General features: G+C 42.7%; 1 protein-coding gene across 1 annotated transcript in view; it reads left to right on the top strand.

Moving 5' to 3' along the window:
• cadps2 (Ca++-dependent secretion activator 2) overlaps nt 1–20,846 on the top strand; it is a 271,611-nt gene that overhangs the window by 44,575 nt on the left and 206,190 nt on the right. The gene's annotated exons all lie outside the window — the stretch shown is intronic.

The following is a 20,846-nucleotide window of genomic DNA, read 5'->3' as shown; positions in this document are numbered from 1 at the left end:
AGCGGGATTCGAACCGCCAACCCTCTGATCATTGGACGACCCGCTCTACCACCTGAGCCACTGCCGCCCCCCACAAACAGTTTGTCTCAAAGGGCTTTACATGGCATCATAACAACATCCTCTGTCCTTAGACCCTCACATCCACTGAGGAAAAACTCCATGGAAAACCCTTTTAACAGGGAAAAATCTGAGAAACCTCAGGGTGAGAGACAGAGGAGGGATCCCTCACCCAGGACGGACAGATGTGCAATAGATGTTGTTACAGACAAGACAGATGACTGTCACAGAATGTGCGAATTATGGAAATGTGGAGGTGGACAATAGCTGCAGATAATCAAACAAAGGGGTGTGGTTTACTGATCCAGCTGTGGAGTCTCTGTCTCTGATTGGTGCAAAGGTGAAGTGGTGATGTCATGTCGGCAGATGTTGATCTTTTTATTTGAAAGGGTTGATCCATAAGATCTAAAGAAAAAAAAAAACCATCCCAGTGTAGTTTCCCATCTCCTCTGTCAGCTTCTCTCTGGAGCTCTAGTAACAACAGGTCGCTGTCAACCAATCAGAAGAGAGGAGGAGGCTCTGAGCCTCTCATCTGATTGGCTGACTGTTTTCTAAGTGATCCAATTAAAAAACAGAGCAGATTTCAGAATAAAACACTCAGAGAAACCAAATCCTGTAAGTTGTTGGATGGTGGGTCCAGGTGGTGAGGGGGCGGGGCTTTGTTGTGACATCACAAAGTGACAGGAAGTCCTGACGGCTGGTTTTAAGGCTCAGTTTCTGAATACAGGCTGTGTGCATTTCTCTGTGGACTGAGGCTTTGATACTTTCACAGTATTAATATAGAACCTAGAGCTGCTTTATAATCACACTACACATGGACATCTACCTTTATACTGTATGGAGCTTTAACACAAACATCTACCTTTATACTGTATGGAGCTTTAACACAAACATCTACCTTTATACTGTATGGAGCTTTAACACAAACATCTACCTTTATACTGTATGGAGCTTTAACACAAACATCTACCTTTATACTGGAGCTTTAACACAAACATCTACCTTTATACTGTATGGAGCTTTAACACAAACATCTACCTTTATACTGTATGGAGCTTTAACACAAACATCTACCTTTATACTGTATGGAGCTTTAACACAAACATCTACCTTTATACTGTATGGAGCTTTAATACAAACATCTACCTTTATACTGTATGGAGCTTTAACACAAACATCTACCTTTATACTGTATGGAGCTTTAACACAAACATCTACTTTTATACTGTATGGAGCTTTAACACAAACATCTACCTTTATACTGTATGGAGCTTTAACACAAACATCTACCTTTATACTGTATGGAGCTTTAATATTATAACTGATCAGTTTATCTCAGATCTTTCCTAAAATCACCTCCTAACATTATTACGTTGCCCCTCCCCCCCCCCTGGTCGTGGTTTCAGCCTCTGATGACTGAGTGGTTGTTGAACTCTCACGGCACGAAGTAATGAAATTTTTCAGCGGCGTCAGACTGAAACAGATTAGAAACATCGACCCAGCAGCTGTTTTGCTCGTTATGAGGAACTCCTTCTCTCCTTCCCCTCCCCTTTTCAAAATTAAGCTTTTTAATTTCCCTCACCTTTTGCTCCCTCTGACCGACCCCCCCCAACCCCTCTACAACCACCACGTCACCACACACACACACACAGCATTCGTCACTGCTGTGTTAAAGGGACAACGAGGAGTTTTGGAAAAGCGAAGTGTTTTCACACTACATTTATGAGCCTCCGCACCGTGAAATTCTTTGACCGGTGCAAGACAGACTCATGTTTTCATTCATCAAGAATTAAAGTCAGAGGTTGGAAGACGATCACATACCGTCGTAGTTCCCACCATAAACGGCGATTCGGCGGTGTTATTCTCATGACTCGCCACGAAACCGAAAGTAAAGAAACGCTGGTCGGCTCGCCCAGCATTTCCACCACCACTAATAATAACAAAATAACCATAGAGACAAAACCATAGATTAATCGAAAATGGGCCCATTAACAAGTGGTAACGTAGATTCATCCACATTAATATGAGACTTCTTTATTGTCGAGGAATTTTCCGTTCTGCCGATGGAGAAACTCCTCGTTGTCCCTTTTAATGTCAGTGATTCTTCATGGACTTTTTTTTTTACTTTCCATTGACATTTTCTTCTGCTTCCTCTTTCTGGGTTTTTTCCGCCCATGATTTTCCTCAGTGTTTGGATGGAAATGTGTCTTCTGCTTCCCCCGGAGAAACCGTGACAAACCCTCCTCCCCTGTCGGCTTGAGTTTCCATCCCCACTCTGTTGGCGGGCGGAGGAGGAGGAGGGGGGGGGGGGGGGGGGGGTGAGCTGAGAGATTGCAGTGAATTTCCTCACTCTTGTTATTCCTTTTTTTTTTTTTTTTTTTTTTTTTTTTAATAGTGCCATATAGTGAAAAGACATACAGTTACTACGGACAAACTACAAAGGTGCAACGTGGGTGATTAACAAATAACAATATCATACCAACAAGACTTCAAATAGGCAAACAGAGAAGAGACAAGAACAAAACAAGACACATATATACTTATGATAATGGTAATAAAGTTAGTAAATTTCATAATAAATGAAAGAAGAAAAGAAAAAAAGAAGGATATAGCTATATCATGAAGAAATAAATACAAATAGAATGCGAAAATGAATAATCAAAGGTAGGTAAAGATTTAGGCTATTTTTCTCTTGTGAGAGTGTGTGTGTGTGTGTGTGTGTGTGTGTGTGTGTGTGTGTGTGTGTGTGTGTGTGTGTGTGTGTGTGTGTGTGTGTGTGTGTGTGTGTGTGTGTGTGTGTGTGTGTGTGTGTGTGTGTGTGTGTGTGTGTGTGTGTGTGTGTGTGTGTGTGTGTGTGTGTGTGTGTGTGTGTGTGTGTGTGTGTACACATGTGTGAATGACTTCTTGTGTAAGATTGCAGAGAAAAGTACAGAGGGGATGAGAGTATGCGATGGAAGCATGAGATGGAGGTGGGGACAAGGGGGAGGAGACAGATGAGAGACAGGAAGAAGCAAAATAGTCTCGTAAGAAAGGATAGAGGGTAACATTGTTTTAGATCCCCAGCATGCCCCGGGGGCCAAGACCTCCAGGGTGGGAGGAGGGCGGGACTGGAGGGGTATCAATTAATTAATCATTCTTTCTCTTTTCTTTTCTTTTTCCCTTCCTTCCCTGATTTGGGTTTATTTTGTTTGTTTTATTCTTAAAATATTAGATTCGTTTTGATTATTCTTACCTCTCTCCATCACATTAATTATTGCGTACTTTGGGCTGCCACCAGACCCGAGGGAGGTGGCCAGTCCGTTGTAAGTCGGTTCCTTTTAGAGTGGAACCCACCCCTACGGGAGGGTTCCACTCAGGTTGGTCCGAAGGGCAGTTTTTATGATTGGAGAGGGTTACGATCATGTTCATGTCTTATCCAAAAGCAGTCATATCCGTCAATCTTCCCCCCAGTCCCCCAGCCTACCCATCCCTGGAGCCCCTCAGCTCCCGTGGGCAGCCGAGATGGTCCCCCACCTCTGGCATCGAGGGAGGTAACTAGGTGACTAAATAAATGCACGAATGGAGGGAGGGGGGGACAGGAAGGGAGGGCAGAGCAGAGGGTGAAATAATTAGGCAAGAAAAAAACAAAAACAAGGAGTGAGAATGATGAGAATAGAGGGTGGGAGTGAAAATGAAAGTAGAGAGGGGAAAATTGATGCATGTACTGTAGTGTAGTGGGCTGTTGGCTCGGTGTACATACAAAAGAGAAAAAATAAATCAGATAAAAATTAATTAATGCAAAATAATAATGATAATAATAATAAAAATAAATAAATAAATAAAAAAACATCAGATAGATAGATGAGCAAACACATAGTTTAAACATGTAACATTTGCAATACCCACCCCCCACCCCCCATCACCCCTCACCACTCCAGCCCCCCCTCCCACCTCCTCCCCTATCAATGACATACTGTATGTACATACTTCCCCCCCCCCCCCCCCCCTCCTCCTCACTCTCCCTCTTTTGGATGTGTGTGGAATCTTTGTACGTTTACGTGTGTTAATGGTATGTGTGATGTGGTTGGCAGGCAGGCAAAAATGAATAAATGATAATTAAGCAGGGCACAGGCAGATAAACGTTGGGGAGGCCAGGAGAGAAGAGAGGAAACGAAAAAAAGGAATCTATGCAGTAATTACAAATTTAGATAATTGATAAATGGGTGCCAGATTGTATTGAAGTCGGCAGTTTGGTTTTTCATAGAGGCAGATAGTTTTTCCATTGATATATATTCTATTAGTAGATTCTTCCATAGTGTAATGTTAATTTTCTTTCGTGACTTCCAGTTCATGAGAACGGTCTTCCTGGCGATTGTTAGGGCTATAGAGAGTGTTCTAATGGATATGTTGTCAAGGTTGATGCCAGATGTGTCTCCAAGTAAGCACAATGTGGGGGATTGTGGGATGTGACAGTCCATGATGTGTGAAAGGTTGTTTGTGACGTCCTGCCAGAATTGTTTAATCGGTGTACAGTTCCATGTGGCATGCAAGTAGTTATCTGTAGTGTTTTGTGAGCAGTGTGGACAGATGCTTGTGTCTATGAAGCCCATTTTAAACATACGTTCCCCCGTGTAATGTATTCTGTGAATGATTTTATATTGGATAAGCTGGATGTTTGTATTGGTGGACGAGGAAAAGATGTTTTTACAGATTTGGGTCCAGAAGTCGGGATTGGGGGTGAGCTGTAAATCATGTTCCCATTTATTTGATGGAAGGGACATTGTCTGGTCGTATGTTGATAGTATTTTGTGAATTTTGGAAAGTAGTTTTTTCCTTGTTGTAATTTCTATAAGGCTTGATATTAATGGGGTAAGGTCAAGGGAGGGTGGGTTGATTTTAACTTGAATAGCAGATTTGATTTGCATAAATTCCAGGAAATGGTTTTCCCCAATGCCAAAATTCTGGACCAAAAAAGAAAAAGTGGACCAAGTGTTATTGTGAAGTAAGTGTTGGAGATGTGTTATGCCTTTACTGATCCATGATGAAAGGTATAGTGGCTTTTTATTAATTAAAAAGTCAGGATTATTCCAGATCGGAGAGTGCTTGGTAGGTGAAATTGTGGTGCCAGAGAGTTGGTGGATCTTCCACCAGGCTGTCAGAGTTGTGGCTATGGTTGGAATTTTGAAGCAGGGGTGGTGTGTGATGGAGTGACTTATGAATGGTAGATCTGATATACTGATTTCTTTGCATAATGTTTGTTCGATGTCTATCCAGGAATTGTCCGTGTCCGTGGGGTGCATCCATTTATGAATATATTGTAATTGATGGGCTAAGAAATAATAGAGAAAATTTGGTGCTTCCAGGCCTCCCTGAGACTTGGATTTCTGTAGTGTAGCTAATTTGATTCTGGGTGTTTTATTTTTCCAGTAGTATTTTGAGATAGCAGAGTCTAGGGATTTGAACCAGGAGGATGGGGGCATAATGGGGATCATTGAGAAAAGGTAATTTATCATGGGTAGTATAGTCATTTTGATTGTAGAGATTCTGCCTATGAGGGATATTGGTAGATTCATCCAGCGCTGTAAGCTGTGTTCTATTTTTTTGAGAAGTGGGTTAAAGTTGAGATTAACCAACTCTGACAGCCTGGCGGAGATGTTGATTCCTAAGTATGTGATAAAACCAGTGCTAATTGTGAGTGGAGGGGTTGAGACTGCCACATCCCAGCTATAGTTGTTTAGTGGGAGAATAATTGATTTGGACCAGTTGATACTATAGTCAGATATTTTGGAGAATGCATTTATGAGATGAATGGTTTCGAGTAGTGATACTGAGGGATTTTGTAGATATAAAAGTATGTCGTCTGCGTATAAATTAATCTTGTGGTGTACGTTTTTTGTTATTATTCCTGTGATGTTTGCATTTTGACGAATTGCGGCTGCGAGTGGTTCGATGAATATAGCGAATAGTGATGGTGAGAGTGGGCATCCTTGCCGAGTGCCCCTGTGCAAAGTGAAACATTGTGATCCCATTCCATTGGTGATGACTGTGGCCATTGGTGTAGTGTACAGAACCCTCACCCAGTGTATAAATGATTCACCAAATCCAAATTTTTTAAGTGCAGAGAACAAAAAAACCCAGTTTACCCTATCAAAAGCTTTTTCTGCGTCTAGTGATATTATAGCCGTTGATGTATTGATCTGAGATGTATAATGAATTAAATTAAATAATCTACGTAGGTTGTTACATGATTGTCTTGTTTTAATAAAGCCTGTTTGGTCTGAATGGATGATATGTGGTGTGACTGTTTCAATTCGTAATGCCAATGCTTTACTGATAATCTTTGTGTCTGTATTGATAAGAGATAGGGGGCGGTAGCTTGATGGGTAGGTAGGGTCCTTATTAGGTTTTAATAATAGAGATATTGCAGCCGTGTTCATGTCAGTGGGAAGTTTGGATTTTTCTTTGATGTCGATTGTCAATCTGTTGAAAATTGGGGAGAGAATGCTCCAGAAGTGTTTATAGAATTCAGCTGGGAATCCGTCTGGTCCTGGTGACTTATTATTCGGAAGGAGTTTAAGTGCAGTATGAAATTCTAATATTGTAAACGGTCTGTCAAGAATATTTGCTTGGTCCTCAGTAAGTTGAGGTAGCTCAATGTTATTTAGGAATGTATGAATGTCTTCCTGGCTTGGTTTATGTGGTGATATGTATAGTTTAGTATAAAAATCTTGGAAAGTCTTATTTATTTCTTCCGGTGTTTGTACTATTCTCCCTTCCGAGTTCACAATGGTTGAGATTGTCGTCTTTTCTCTGTTTTGTTTTATTTGGTTGGCGAGATATTTTCCAGATTTATTATTGTATTCGAAATTTTCATGCCTGAGTCTCAGTATAAGAAATTGAGTTTTCCTACTAATATGTTCACTTAGCTGTAATTTGTAATGCCGCAATTCATTCTCTATTGTTACTGTTAGGTTATTTGCATTGATGTTCTCTAATTCTTTAATCTTTTGTTCTAGGTACATTTCCTGTTCATTATCTTTCTTTTTCTTATGTGTTGAGTATGATATGATTTTTCCTCTTAAAACTGCTTTCCCTGTTTCCCATAGTAACGATGGTGCTATTTCTGGTGAATCATTTATTTTTATGAAGGAAGCCCACTCTCTTTTGATAAATTTATCAAATTCAGGATCCGTGAGTAGAGATAAGTTAAAACGCCATCTTGTGGGTGGTTTATGGGGACGGTTAATTTTCCAAGTGAGAGAGACCGGAGCGTGATCGCTGATAGTAATGGCGTGTATCTGTGTATCTGAAATTTGGGGTATAATAGAATTGCTGGATAGAAAAAAATCGATACGAGAATATGAGTGATGTACTGATGAAAAAAATGAGAATTCTTGAGTGGTGGGGTGTTTTAATCGCCAACAATCGCCAAGACCCACGTCGCTCATGAACTGTTTAAGTGTTTCAGTTGATTGATAGTTACGTGTGTTGTGTGGGTTGTTGGATCTGTCTAAAGATGGATTAATGACTGTATTAAAGTCACCTCCAATTATTGTGGGTGAGTCGGCTAGATTTAGAAGAGATGTAAAAAAGGTATGGAAGAATGCAGAGTCGTCTTTATTGGGGCCATATATGGATGCTATTGTGATTGGGCTATTGTACACTGTTATGTTTATTATGATAAATCGCCCTTCTGGGTCCTTGATCGTATCATTGTGGGTAAATGAGACCCTCTTGTGAATTAAAATAGCTACGCCTCTCTGCCTGGAATTAAGGTGTGCTGAGAAAATTTGATTAAATTGTGGAGTTTGTAGTTTATGATTGTCAGATTCCGTTGTGTGGGTTTCCTGTAAGAGACATATATCCGCCTGTAATCTGCTTAAGTGACTAAATACTTTGAGTCTTTTTGCCTGTGTACCAATATCACGGATGTTCCAAGTGATACATTTTAATGTGTTCATGGTAGCAGAGTGCAAGGGTCAATTAGACTGCGTCTTGCATTTGTTAATAGTGTGTGTGTGTGTGTGTGTGTGTGTGTGTGTGTGTGTGTGTGTGTGTGTGTGTGTGTGTGTGTGTGTGTGTGTGTGTGTGTGTGTGAGAGAGAGAGAGAAAAAGAGGGAGAGAGAGGGGGGGGGGCATTGGGAAAAAACGCAAAAACAACAACAACAAAAAAATAGAAAAAACAAACAGAGAAGGCAAAACACAGAGAGACAACATAGAATACATAAACATACATTTAAACCAAGTTGGGGGGCTTAGTGAGAGAGACTAAGGTGCAATTGTCATCATCATCATAATCATCATCATAATCATCATCATGTCTTAGAATAGCCAGGGGGTTATCTTAGCATCTCGGAAGAGCTGGCCATCTATGTATAACCTATCAACAGAGATCACTGCTTTTTTACCCTCTTGCATTTTTTGTTTCCTGATGGGGAACAATGCCTTACGTCTGTCCATGATTTGTCGAGGGAACTGGTCATTCAGTCCAAAGTTTGTGTTTTTGAGTTGTCTGCCCTGGCGTTGTACTTGTTGTTTATGCTTGAAATGTTCGAATTTTGCGACGATGGGTCGTGGGTGTTTGTTTGCAGGGTTTTTGGGTCCAATACGATGCACGCGATGGAATGTGATGTTGTTTACAGTGTCCCGTGGCATTTTAAGGTGTGTGGACATAAAATCCTTGATCTGCTGTTCTGGGTCGCTGTCCTGTGCACACTCTGGAATCCCGGAGAAAACAAGGTTTTCCCTCATACTGCGCGATTGTATGTCGAGTATGGTCTCTTTCATGTCCTTGTTTGCTTTAACAGCGGAGGCGAGTTCAGTTGTGAGAGTGTTGACGGATTGTTTTAATGATTTATTATCTCTCGTGAGTGTCGCGAGCTGTTCCTGGCTGAATTCCAAACTCTCGCGTAAGTTTTGGAATTCTTTGTGGAGAACTTCCACCAGCCCGATCCTTGCATCTAGTGTCGAGAGTTTGCTATCAATCGAGAGGAGAATGTCACTGACCTCAGTACAGCATGTTTTGTCCGGAGAGTTATGGAAGGAGTTAGATAGCCGGCATCTCTTGGAGTTTGGCGTGGCGGAGGTGCAATTGTCCATGTCGTGAGCTTTCTGTGTGTCGCTCATTGTGCAGAGTCGGGTGAAACACTCGTCGATGTAATCCTCGAGGTCTTCCAGATCGATCGGTTGTGGTGACGGATGGGTTGCAGTCCAGAAAATTGTTTTTTTCGTGGTAAAAGGAGGACGGTCTGATGTGTTGACAATCTAGCAGCAGGAGGCTGCCATGTTGAATCTCGCACCGGTCTCGTCGAGTCTCGCGATCACAGACGCATCACAGCCACTCTTGTTATTCCAGTTTTACACCCTGTCTCTGTTATCTGTCGGTCCTCTACCCCCTCGTCTATCTCCCCCCTCATCTTTGTGCCCCCCCCCACCACCACCTCCATCCTCCTCATGCTGGAGTGCAGGCCTGTAATCTGGTATGAGCTTGAGATCTTATCCGGGCCTTGCCACTCGTCGCCTTAATTGCCAGCGAGTGTGAGACGAGAGGATCTCAATGAAAGTTTGAGTGGTTGGTTAAGATGAGTTCAGGGTTCTTATGGATCCTTAAAAAGTCTTAAAAGGCATTGAATAGACCTTATCACCTTGTTGTTTACATTCTACTTCCAGGTAGAAAACCAGCACGTAATTTGAATGAGATCAATAGTAACGAATGAGAGTTTAGCTATATATCATATTTTTCACGCCCTATCACCGTTTAGACAAAACTGAAATGATTGAAGAAACATTACTATTTCTGTGTGTGTGTTTTGTGTTGCTATGTGTTGTATTTATTCAGTTTGGGGAAATCACAGTGTCTAGAAAGCATCAGTGGCTCAGCTGACAGGGACAGCTAACGGTAGCTAAGCTAACGGTGGTAGCTAAGCTAACAGCAGGACGTCAGCTGTTAAAACCCTCCCGTTGTCGGACACGACATGAAACTACTCCAGTTAGCTCAGTCATGTTGGAACTCAGATATCCGCTGGAGAAAATATTTTTTCATGGACCGTTTATTGAGTCACTGAGTTATTAAAGTTAAACAGGTAACCGTTAGCCCGGCTAATCTATGATAACCATGACTAATTACAAAAACGTGCACACGTAAATAGTAATGTTTGTCCAATCACTGGTTTTATAGACTTTACAAACATCAGATTAGTCTAAATGGCGATATAGTGACATGAAAAATTAGACATATATAGCGAAACTCTCATCCTTCACTATTGTTAGAATGCTGGTTTTCTACCTGGAAGTAGTTGTAAACAACAAGGCGATTCGTCCTACTCATTAATCTAAAAATAAGGCCTTAATTGGCATTAAAATGTCTTAAATCAATTTTTCAAAAGTCTTAAATATGTTAACACATGGTAAGTGGGATTTTATGGTTGTAATTAGTCTCAAATCTCAAAATAATTGGTAACATTCCGACATAGAGAAGTTAGTGGCGGCCGTCACCAGCTCCCGAGTCAGTGTTGGTTTGTTTTTTCAGACTTTTTCTGCATTTATTTTGAAAGGACAGCTGGAAAGAGACGCAATCCAGTGTTCATGTAGCAGTCACTTTACCTTGGACCACATAGGAAAGTGGGTCAAATTGTCCCTAACCCTATGTAATTGAGTTTTTTTTTTCTTTTTTCTGCATTTGTGTTTATTATGAAGTCTGTCTTAAATTTCATTTCAAGTGGCTTTAAAAAAGTCTTAAATTTAACTTGGCTTAAGCTGTAGAACCCTGTGAGTTGACAGGGACCGTGCGATCAAAGGCCCGAGTCGTCTTCCTCAGTGGACATCATCATCATCTTCATTGTCGTTGTCGTCCTCCTGAGATCAAAAGCTACGTCCTCCAGAGTCGTCCTCCTCCTTGTCTTTGTCTCGCTCCTCGCATCGTCACCAGAGATTTACCGCCCTGCAGACACACACAGTGACACAGTGACAACGACAGGGACTCGTGGTGTTTTTCATTCATCATGTGAAGTCGTCGCAGATGTTCCACATGAGTGACGACGGCTGTCACTGCAGAGAAACAAAAGATGATGTATTATCAGCTCCAGCTCTGCATCGTTCATGTTAAAACACACAGAGCACAGAGGGTAGACCGTAGGGGGTAAAGGATAGAGGGTAGACTGTAGGGGGTAAAGGATAGAGGGTAGACTGTAGGGGGTAAAGGATAGAGGGTAGACTGTAGGGGGTAAGGGATAGAGCATGGAGGGTAGAGGGTAAAGGGTAAAGGGCAGAGGGTAGAGAGAAGGGGGTAGAGGGCAGAGGGTAGACTGTAGGGGGTAAAGGATAGAGCATGGAGGGTAGAAGAGTAGCTGGTAGAGAGCGTAGAGAGTTGGGGGTAGGGGTTAGAGGGTAAAGGCTAAAAGGTAGAGAATGGGGTAGAGGTTAGGGAGTAAAGGCTAGAGTGAAGAGAATAAAGGGTAGAGGGTAGAGGATGGGGGTAGAGGTTAGAGGGTAGAGGGTAAACGGTAGAGGTTAGGGGTAAAGAATAGAGGGTAGACAGTAGGGAGTAAGGGAGGATGGAGCATGGAGGACAGAGGGTAAAGGCTAGAGGGTAGAGGATGGGGGTTAGGGGTAAAGGGAAGAGGTTAAGAGGGATAGGATGGAGAGTAGACAGCAGAGGATAAAGGGTAGAGGGTAATAGGGAAAGTCTAGAGCGTTGAGGGTAAAGGGTGGATGGTAAAGACTACAGCGTAAAGGCTACAGAGCAGAGGGAAAAGGTAGAGGGTAAAGAGTGGAGGTTAGGGGGTAAAAGGGTAGTCAGTAGAGGACAGAGGATAGAGAGTAAAGGTTGGAGCTTAAAGGGTAGAGTGAGAGGGTAAAGGCCAGAGGGTAGAGGCTACAACATAGAGGGAAAGGGTAGAGGGTAAAGAGTAGAGGTTAGGGGGTAAAGGATAGAGGGTAGACAGTAGAGGGCAGAGGGTAAAGGCTAAAGGGTAGAAGGTAGAGCATAGATGATAGAAAGTCAATGCTAGAGCGTAGAGGGTAAAGGCTACAGCATAGAGAGAAAGGGTAGAGGGTAAAGAGTAGAGGTTAGGGGGTAGAGGGTCGAGGATAAAGGCTAAAGGGAAGAGGGCAGAGGGTAAAGGGTAGAAGGTATAGCATAGAGGATAGGGAGTAAAGGGTAGAGTGAAGAGGGTAAAGGCCAGAGGCCACAAGAAAACAGTTTATATTACAGAATATGCAAAAACATGGAAATGGTTAACAAGAGCTGATGGAGGAAGCTTCTGGTGGGAGGGAGGCAGGGAGGACAGACCAGCTTAATGGGAGGACTGGATGGCAGACTGGTTCAGATGTATCAGACTCCCTCCTGGAGACTCGGTCAGTCATTGACACCAAAAAACAAAAATCAGAGATATGATACGACAGCAGGGGAAGAGAAAATAAGTGAAACACTGGTTTTCTAGATTGGTTAGAGTTCAGGATTTCGACTGTGTGTTCAGCTGTCTGTCTCCTCACCTGTTGACAGAAACTGTTGTGGATGTTTATTCATCATCCGGCTGTGAATTAATATTCTGTGGTTGGTGGGAGTCCTCAGTCCTCCGTCCTCCTCCCGTCCTCCTGTCGTCCTCCTGTCGTGTCCGTCTCATGCCGCAGCACATGTCCTCCCCTCTGTCCATCACTCTCATTAATTATCGCCTATGAGCTGTTGTGTTGGATCCCATCACTGCTCTGCTGCTATTTTCCTCTCATTAGCATCTTGTCCACACTGAGGCTCTTTGGCTCCCTGAGACACCGAGTCTGTTGTTGGAAACTGAAATGTTGATTATTTTTCATGGGAGTGTGTCAGCAGCCTGTGACCAGAGAGTCGGCTGCAGAGCTGCTCTCTGTTTCTGTGACTCACCACCACTCTGCTGCTCTGGACCTGATGGATGGCATTTTATTAGGAGAAGGACATTTACAAAGGACGGGAGACAATGGAGAAGACACCTGACGACGAAGCTCAGTGATGAACCATCACGTCTCTATTACATCTGAGTAGTTAACATAATGTATAACTGGGCTCAGACTAATACCTGATTCCAGTCCTTAAGATCCTGAATTCAGTCCTAGAGGTTAATGCTTTCAGTCTTGAGTCGTCCTGGAGGTCTCAAAGGAGGTTAAATCGAAAGCAACTGGACTTAGTTATTTGTCTAGGAAGACGTTTCACCTCTCATCCAAGAGGCTTCATCAGTTCATGTAGCATCTGACCAGGCTGGGACTGCACAGGCGTCCTGGAGGTCATGTTTAAGGCCGGACGATACTTGCTTTCCCGATTGCAGTCCTAGAGGTAATGAGTAAGATTTCGGTCTTGATTTGAGTCTTGAAGGAGCTGCTTAATTGTGGGAGGTCCTAATTCCAGTCCCAGAGGTCTTGGTTCAGTCCTGAAAATTGGGATTGAGTTTTGGGGGTCCGTTTTTATTTTATTTTTTTAAATATTATTTGGCCTTTTTGTTGCCTGTTTTTATTGGATAGCACATAGTGAGATAGACAGGAAAGGGGGAGGCAGAGAGGGGGAATGACATGCAGGAAAGGTCTGCCCGACGCGGGATTCAAACCGGGGATGCCTGCGTTGAGGACTGTAGCCTCTACATGGGGCGGCCACTTTAACCACTGCGCCACATACTAGGGGTTGCACGACTTCAGATTTTTTAAAGTCGACTCTAATGTTATGAAAGTCGAGTCGACGTCGACTAGTCGCTGATGACGTCATTCATATTTTTCCCATCATAACTAAAATCACAGGAGGTGGGAAAAGCTTTGCGACAATCTGTATTCACTGACTGACAGCTCATGCACAGAAATTAGTCCACAGAACAGCAGCTTTATAAACAACAAGCTGTAAATCAGTTTGTTTTTTTGTAACATACACTCCTATAGCCTACAAGTGCAAAAGATAATACTGTAGCTACTGTCCGTTAAACAATTAGGAGGAAAACGACACACAGGCCTCGTCACCAGCACAGTCCTGCTCACTCACAGTTTCACTCACAGCTTTTTTTCCTGGTTGGTTGTTGCTGTTGTTGGTTGTTATTGTTGTGCGCGACGTAAAGCTGTCGACATGAGCGGAGTTTTTTTTTTTTTTTTTTTTGCCGGCAGCCGGACACACTGGCCGCGGAAGCTCAGCGCCTCACAGGCGCTTGGCTGGTGTCAGGCAGCTGCTTCTCCTGCTCTCTCTCTCCGCGCCGGTCAAACATCGACCCGTCTGTAGGCTACAGGTCTGTCTCTAGCGCTGTATGTATGGATGTGTGTCTTGTGTGCAGACGCAACTGACAAATATTTATAGACGGACAAGCAAACTAATCATCATTTATTTTATTTTGAAAATTGACCGGATTCTCTCGCCTTTTCTGTGTCCGACTTCCTGTCTGGTACGCGCTCGTTCTATCCAGCTTGACGGCGCTCGTATTGTTTTCATTCAGCGCACTCAGCTGTTGTTTCAAGCCGCTACTCTTGTAGGCTACTGTCACGTGATCAGCGACTAGTCGACGTCAAGCTGAAAACGTCATTGTGGAGCAGTAAAGTCGACTAGTCGATTAGTCGACTAGTCTGTGCAACCCCTACCACATACCGCCCCGGAGGAGGAGGTCCGTTTTTTTATTTCAATCCCAACTCCAGTCCTTTGGGTCCTGTTTCCCTCCTTGAAGTTTTGATCCCAACCTTGAACCTCCTAATTCCAGTTCCTGAAGGTCTTGGTTCAGTCCTGGACATTCAGATTGAGGATTTCAGTCCTAATTCTAGTCCTTGAAGTCCTATTTTGGTCCTTGAAGTTTTGATTCCAGCCCTGAACGTCCTAATTCCAGTTCATGAAGGTCTTGGTTCAGTCCTGAAGTTTCTGATTGAGTGCTGGAGGTCTTGACTCAAATCCTGTATCTGACTCCAGCCTTGATTCCAGTCCTGGATGTTATGATTCAGTCTTTGAGGTCAGTACTCAGCCATTGAAGTTTTGAATCCAGTCCTGAATCTCCTGATTGCAGGCCTGGGCGTCCCGGTTTCAGCCCTGAAGGTCTTGATTTAACCCTCTCAAGGCTGAAACAGCGATATAAAGTTGACCTATTCTGTCCACACCACTCACACTGAGACAGACTCACTGAATGTTTCTGTTTGTTGTTTCAGTCCCAGAGTGAAAATCAAATTCAAGCTGTAACTAGCTTAACTTCCTGGAACAAACCATAGACTGTAAAAAACATGGACGTAGCATCCGTCACGTCACCCATTGGTTTTGGGGAGTCGTTTTTGTGACTCAAATATGGCGGCCTGAACAGTGCCATGTTGGATTGGCCGGCCGAGAACCCGCCCACTGGCCTCGAAGCAGCTGTCCACGGAGCTGCTCGGACCTGTCACTAAACGTTTCCGTGCCCTAATTGGCCAGAGTTTTAACCTAATAACAGTAAAACGGTAGAGTTAAAAAAAAATTCACCCCCCTCAGAGTGTGTGCGGGGGTAGAAACTATTGATTGAGACCAAAAAACGTTCTGACACCAGGCTTTGATCATGTTTATTGAGGATGTAAAGTCGCGGAAGTGAGCTTCACTTCACAGACCGACAACTGCCCCCTTGGAACAAAGCGAACAGACTTTAACAATAAACAGTAAAACTGTTATAATTACAGTTTCTGCTCTGGGTTTTAGTTTTTGTGTCAGTCACATAGAGGGAATTGTTCAGTCACAGCTGTGAACCCAAACAAAGACAGATGTCTGATCAGTCGGCCGGTCGGTCGTCTCTGCTCTGATTCTTCTCAACCTGTTAGTTCGGCGGCTGCTTCATTTTCCTCCAGATGATTCGACCCTGAACGCATCGCTGCAGAGAATTACTCTCCTGACAGTTCGGTGATAAAATGACGGTTTCATTGTCTGATCCCTGGAGATGAGATCGTTATTGATCTCCTCCAACCACTTCAGGAGCTCTTTAGGTATTCATTTCTCCGCCACTAACAGGTGTGTGTGAGAGAGAGTGTGTGTGTATGTGTGTGGGTGTATGAGGCTCAGGGGAGAACCAGGAAATGAAATCCTCATCCATCAGCGGCCCTCTGAGAGGTGAAGTGGTCTAATTGCCTCCGTCCTGCACTTTGCACGTAACGTTCCTGATCACAGATACAGAGGAGGTGATTTGGAGGAAACTTTAAACAGTTGTTGTCATCTCGTGTAAATTTACTGCCGTCGGTCGCCGTGACACTAACAAGCTCTCTCTGCGCTTTTTTTATCCCTGACATTGTTCGTCCAATCAAGGAGCATGCGCTGATTTTGAATGTGTGAATGAATCACCTCAACGAGGCTGGAAACCTGAGGCAGATACAATACAATACAAAAAAAAGGAAAAATAAAATATTCGGCAACATTAGTTTTGACAGAGTCATTTATGTCAAACCAAATCTGCAGTCTGTCTCAGAGGCTTCACACATATGAGTCTCTTTTGTCTCAGACCTTTAATTAGGAAAAGAAAAATCAATTTTAACAGCAGAAGGAGAAAAGTGTGAGGGAGGAAAAAAGAGGAGCAATCCCTCTTTAATCAAAACATGTGGTGCGTTCGTGTCTGTCGGGAAAAGACGATCTGCTGTCATGTCGAGGTGCCATTTATTAGAAAAGAGAAAGACGAGTTTTTTTCTCTTAAAGAGAAAGTTTTCCACTCAGACTTAATGTTTATTATTTATTCAAATAAGCCTTTATTGTTTTTAAATGTCATTTTAATGTTGTCTTGAATTTGCTCTCCAGTTATGTTTTAAAATTTGGAAAATCTACTGCTATGATTTAGTTCAACACAGTTTCCTCCTTATTGATTGATAAGCTACTGTAGATATCATCTACTTGGAACAGTTAGACTGGGACAGAGCAATTATCTACTTAAAACAACTGAATTAGCATAGTTAGCATCTATTTATAGTGGTTAGTGTAGTTAGCATCTCTTCAGAGTAGTTGGCGTAACATAGATAGCATCTATTCAGAACAGTTACTGTAGATAGCATCTACTCATTACAGTTAGCATCTATTTATAGTGGTTAGTGTTGTTAGCACCGAGAGCAGTTAGCATTGTTAACATCTTTTTAGGCCTAGTGGTCAGTGTTATAGCAGTTGGCGTAGTTGGCGTCTATTTAGAACAGTTAGCATTGTTAATATCTATTTAAAACAATTAGTGTAGGTAACATCTATTTAGCTAGGCTATGTAGCTAGCATTGTTCCACAATGATTCATGTAGTTAGCATCTTTTAGAGCAGTTAGGCCACGTTTACGTGTTTCCATTGTTTTCTATGTAGCCACACGCCTTGCGCACTCAAAATCCAAAGTGGCGAGACTTGCCTTTTTTCGTACGCATCCGAGGCGCACAGAGATGAAAACGTCGCAACTTTTCGAGTCAGTCCTGAGTCCTCCGCTGAAGCTGACAACAGACCATAACCCTAATAGACAGATCGAGCAGTGAAGCCGCTGAGAGGAATTTATGTTGGTTGAAATCTGTTCAGCTCTGTTTTAACTTAACTCCTGGTTAAGTGACAGTGGAGCACATTACCCACATTACTAAAATGTGACAGGCACTTTTGGTTGCTTAGTAACAGCAGACGCGACCATGGACGCGACCTCCCAAGCGCTTTAGAAAACGTGTGGAAAACGCCACAGCTGGCGTGGTTCAAGGTGGAAACAGTCATTTCACTCATCATGCGTCTTGTAGCTGTAATATAAAAATCATATGATCACGTTAACAAGGTGAAAGACTTGATTGCCTTTTTGTGACAGTTTAATTTTCTATTTCTAATCAGTAAACAACCTTAAAGAGAGCAGAGCGACGTCTTGTAACGACCAGATTCCAGATGAATACAGTTTTATAAAAGTGTTTTTAACCTTTTAGCTGCAGCTTCATTGTGCAGAAAAAGAGCTAAACTTCCTGCAGGTGTCAAAGCGTCAGTGATGCTGAGCAGAAAGCAGCCACATCACTCAGGTCACACACAGACGTTTATATATGTATGAATGAGGTGGTGCTGCTGCAGCTGCAGGTGTGTGACCTGTAATTTAGTGTTTTAGAGCAGCTGGAGGCCGGAGCTGCAGGTGTGTGACATTTCTGCTGCTCAGCAGGAAGCTGAGCTCAGACGCTAAGTGGCTGCAGCTCAGACTTTTTATTTTATTTTGATCATTTGACAGTGTTTCTCTGCTGCTTCTCTCTTGGTATGAAACTGCCCTCTGGTCTCGACGCAAGTCCAAACTAATCACAGCTTTTAATCTGTGTGAGACGGAGGAAGACAATGAGAAGACGGATCAGGACCAAGTCAAAGGTCAACATCACAGCCAGGTTGAGCAGTCTGCTGCAGAATGAGCCGATCGATGTCCCGGTCCTGTGAAGGATCAATACCTCCCCCGACTCACACATCTGGATCAATGATCCTCAGCCCTCACACTGATGAAATATAAATAGTGATTATAATAGATCTGTATTAATGATTCAGGAATTCATCAGCATGTTCACAGTCCTTGTAGAGAAAGTTTGCAGCGAGGCCTCGGAAAACTTTGCGGTATCCATGTCGGCTCACCCAGCTGTCACTCAAAGAGGCCACGCCCCCAATCCTCCATCACTTAAAGCCTTAATACAATGTGAAAAGTTGAGTAAACATGTTAATTTCTGCTGTAAAGTTAACGGACATTTCAACATGGGAGTCTATGGAGACTCACTCTAGTGGTCAGGAGAGGAACTGCAGCCTCAAGTTCGTCAGGTTTTGTTTCACTGAAACGAAGACAAAGCAAACAGAAATCTTATATTTTAATATTTTCCAAATGATTTCCACCTGTCTGACATTTGACTGCTGCTTTTTTTAGTTTCTTTGTCGTATGTCGTCTTTTTCTGCGGCGGTTTAAAGTGCAGGAACTTGTGATATGCAGACTTTAATGCCAAAAATTAACATTTCTTTTTACTATTTTTGAGGAAAATTCTTTATAAAATTTACTAAAAATCTGGCGAATTAAACCGGAACTAACTTAAGATATTTCAAATGCATCTTCTTTGCTATGCAGGAAGGCTTTTAATCTGAAACTTTTGCACAGGAAATTGATGTTTTCAGAGGGTTTGGACCAAGTTAAAGGATAAAAACATGGAGGAGCTAGAAAGATGATTAGATTAAATTTCATACAAAATAAAAGCAGACAAATCAGAAATAAAGACGTGATAAACTATAGTGTACGGGGTCAGTGAAGGCACCAGGAGCTGCGTGGCTCCGTGGCTCCGCCTCCAGACCGGTTTAACGCTCGTGTTCGTCAGCGTGCACGTGGGCGGCGTCCTCTGCCCGTCCGCTTCTGTTTGCTTTGATACGAGTTTCACACGACGCTGCTAATGCAGCATGAAAGTGGATTTACACTGAGCCCAGTGTGTGTGTGTGTGTGTGTGTGTGTTTCAGCCAGTCTTGTCTTTCACATGTGATACACACATTCTGCTTTAAAGTCTTCATGCAAACATTTCTTTCTTCATCCATTCACCTTTTATCCTCCGTGCTGAGTTCAAGGACCCTCGGCTGCTTAGGAGACCGTGAAGACTATAGCTCAGAGTACTAAGTCTTCATTCTCTTCAATCTTTGAGTTACATCATCAATTTGACTCTTTTTTTTTTCAAGATTTCATTTTAAAAAATTCTAAAATTGTTATTTTTTGTCTGTTTTATTATTCATAGCAGAGATTCTCGACCAGTCGTTGTTGGTTTGAGCCACGTTTGGTTGACCAATCAAAACACTTTTCTTCGTTTTCGTCTCTTCTAATATAGATTGTCTATTGGGAGGACCAATAGACAATCTGCAAACCTGACCCCAGAGGAAATTCTACTTTTGAACTAAACCGACTTGCGATATAAATTCATAAAATTACACTGGATGTTTCGTTTTGTTCTGTTTTTGCGGCTTTTTTTTAAAAAACTCTGCAGACTTTTTAATCTTACAGTGTAAGTTGGAATAAATCAAAAACATTTCTAAAACTCTTCGAGACAAATCTCAAAGAGTCTTAGAAGAAAGATTTTTAACCTGAATACTAAAATATATATTGATAAATAGCAGAATGAGACCAGAGAAAGGAAAAAAACAACTTTAAGTGACATGAAGTAGTGATGCATCATGGGAATCCTGCAGCTGGTCTCAGGTTCAGGATCTTGATCTGTTCACACGTTTAACATGTTCACATCTGTTGCATCTCATCTGTTTGTGTAACGTGTTGCTCCTCATCCAACACGTGCTCCGGTCTGATCCCAGGTCAGTTCAGAGTCGTGATGATGAAGAACCAGAGTGAAGGAGCGACAGGTTGTTTGATGAGGTGTGATCCTCCTCCTCCTCCTCCTCTTCATCAGTGGGAGGTGGCGATGAGTCAACCTGGTCTTCCTGCCCCCCCCCCCCCCCCCCCCCCACCACTGACAGCAGCTCCTCATTACCACACATTAGACTGGAACATCTTCAGTGCTGCACATTTCAGGAAGTCAGTCAGTCAGTGGATATTTTTTTCCTCTCCAGACGGAGGCTAGCAGTTTCCCTCCGCTCCCAGTGTTTGTGCTAAGCTAAGCTAATGCGTCCTTTACTTTAAAGAGGAACTAAGCAGGATTTCTCCCGTGGCTATGCTACACTTTTATTAGGGCTGGGATGATATGCTTTTCTCCCGATTCGATTCTTCTACAATTTTTTGGATGGCGATTCGATTTAAATTGCGATTCTACGATATTGCAGATTCTCTCGATTTTTAGTCTGCATTTTTAACATTTGTGTGGCGGCCTGGGAAAACCCGTCGGATGTCGCGGACGTTCGATTGTGGCAAATAGCCAAAATAGGTGGAAAAGTACTATTTCCACGAT

Source organism: Trachurus trachurus (genome assembly GCF_905171665.1).
Source record: "Trachurus trachurus genome assembly, chromosome: 6".
Taxonomy (NCBI): Eukaryota; Metazoa; Chordata; class Actinopteri; order Carangiformes; family Carangidae; genus Trachurus; species Trachurus trachurus.
The sequence above is the reverse complement of the archived record's forward strand: the minus strand, read 5'-3'. Positions and strand labels throughout refer to the sequence as shown.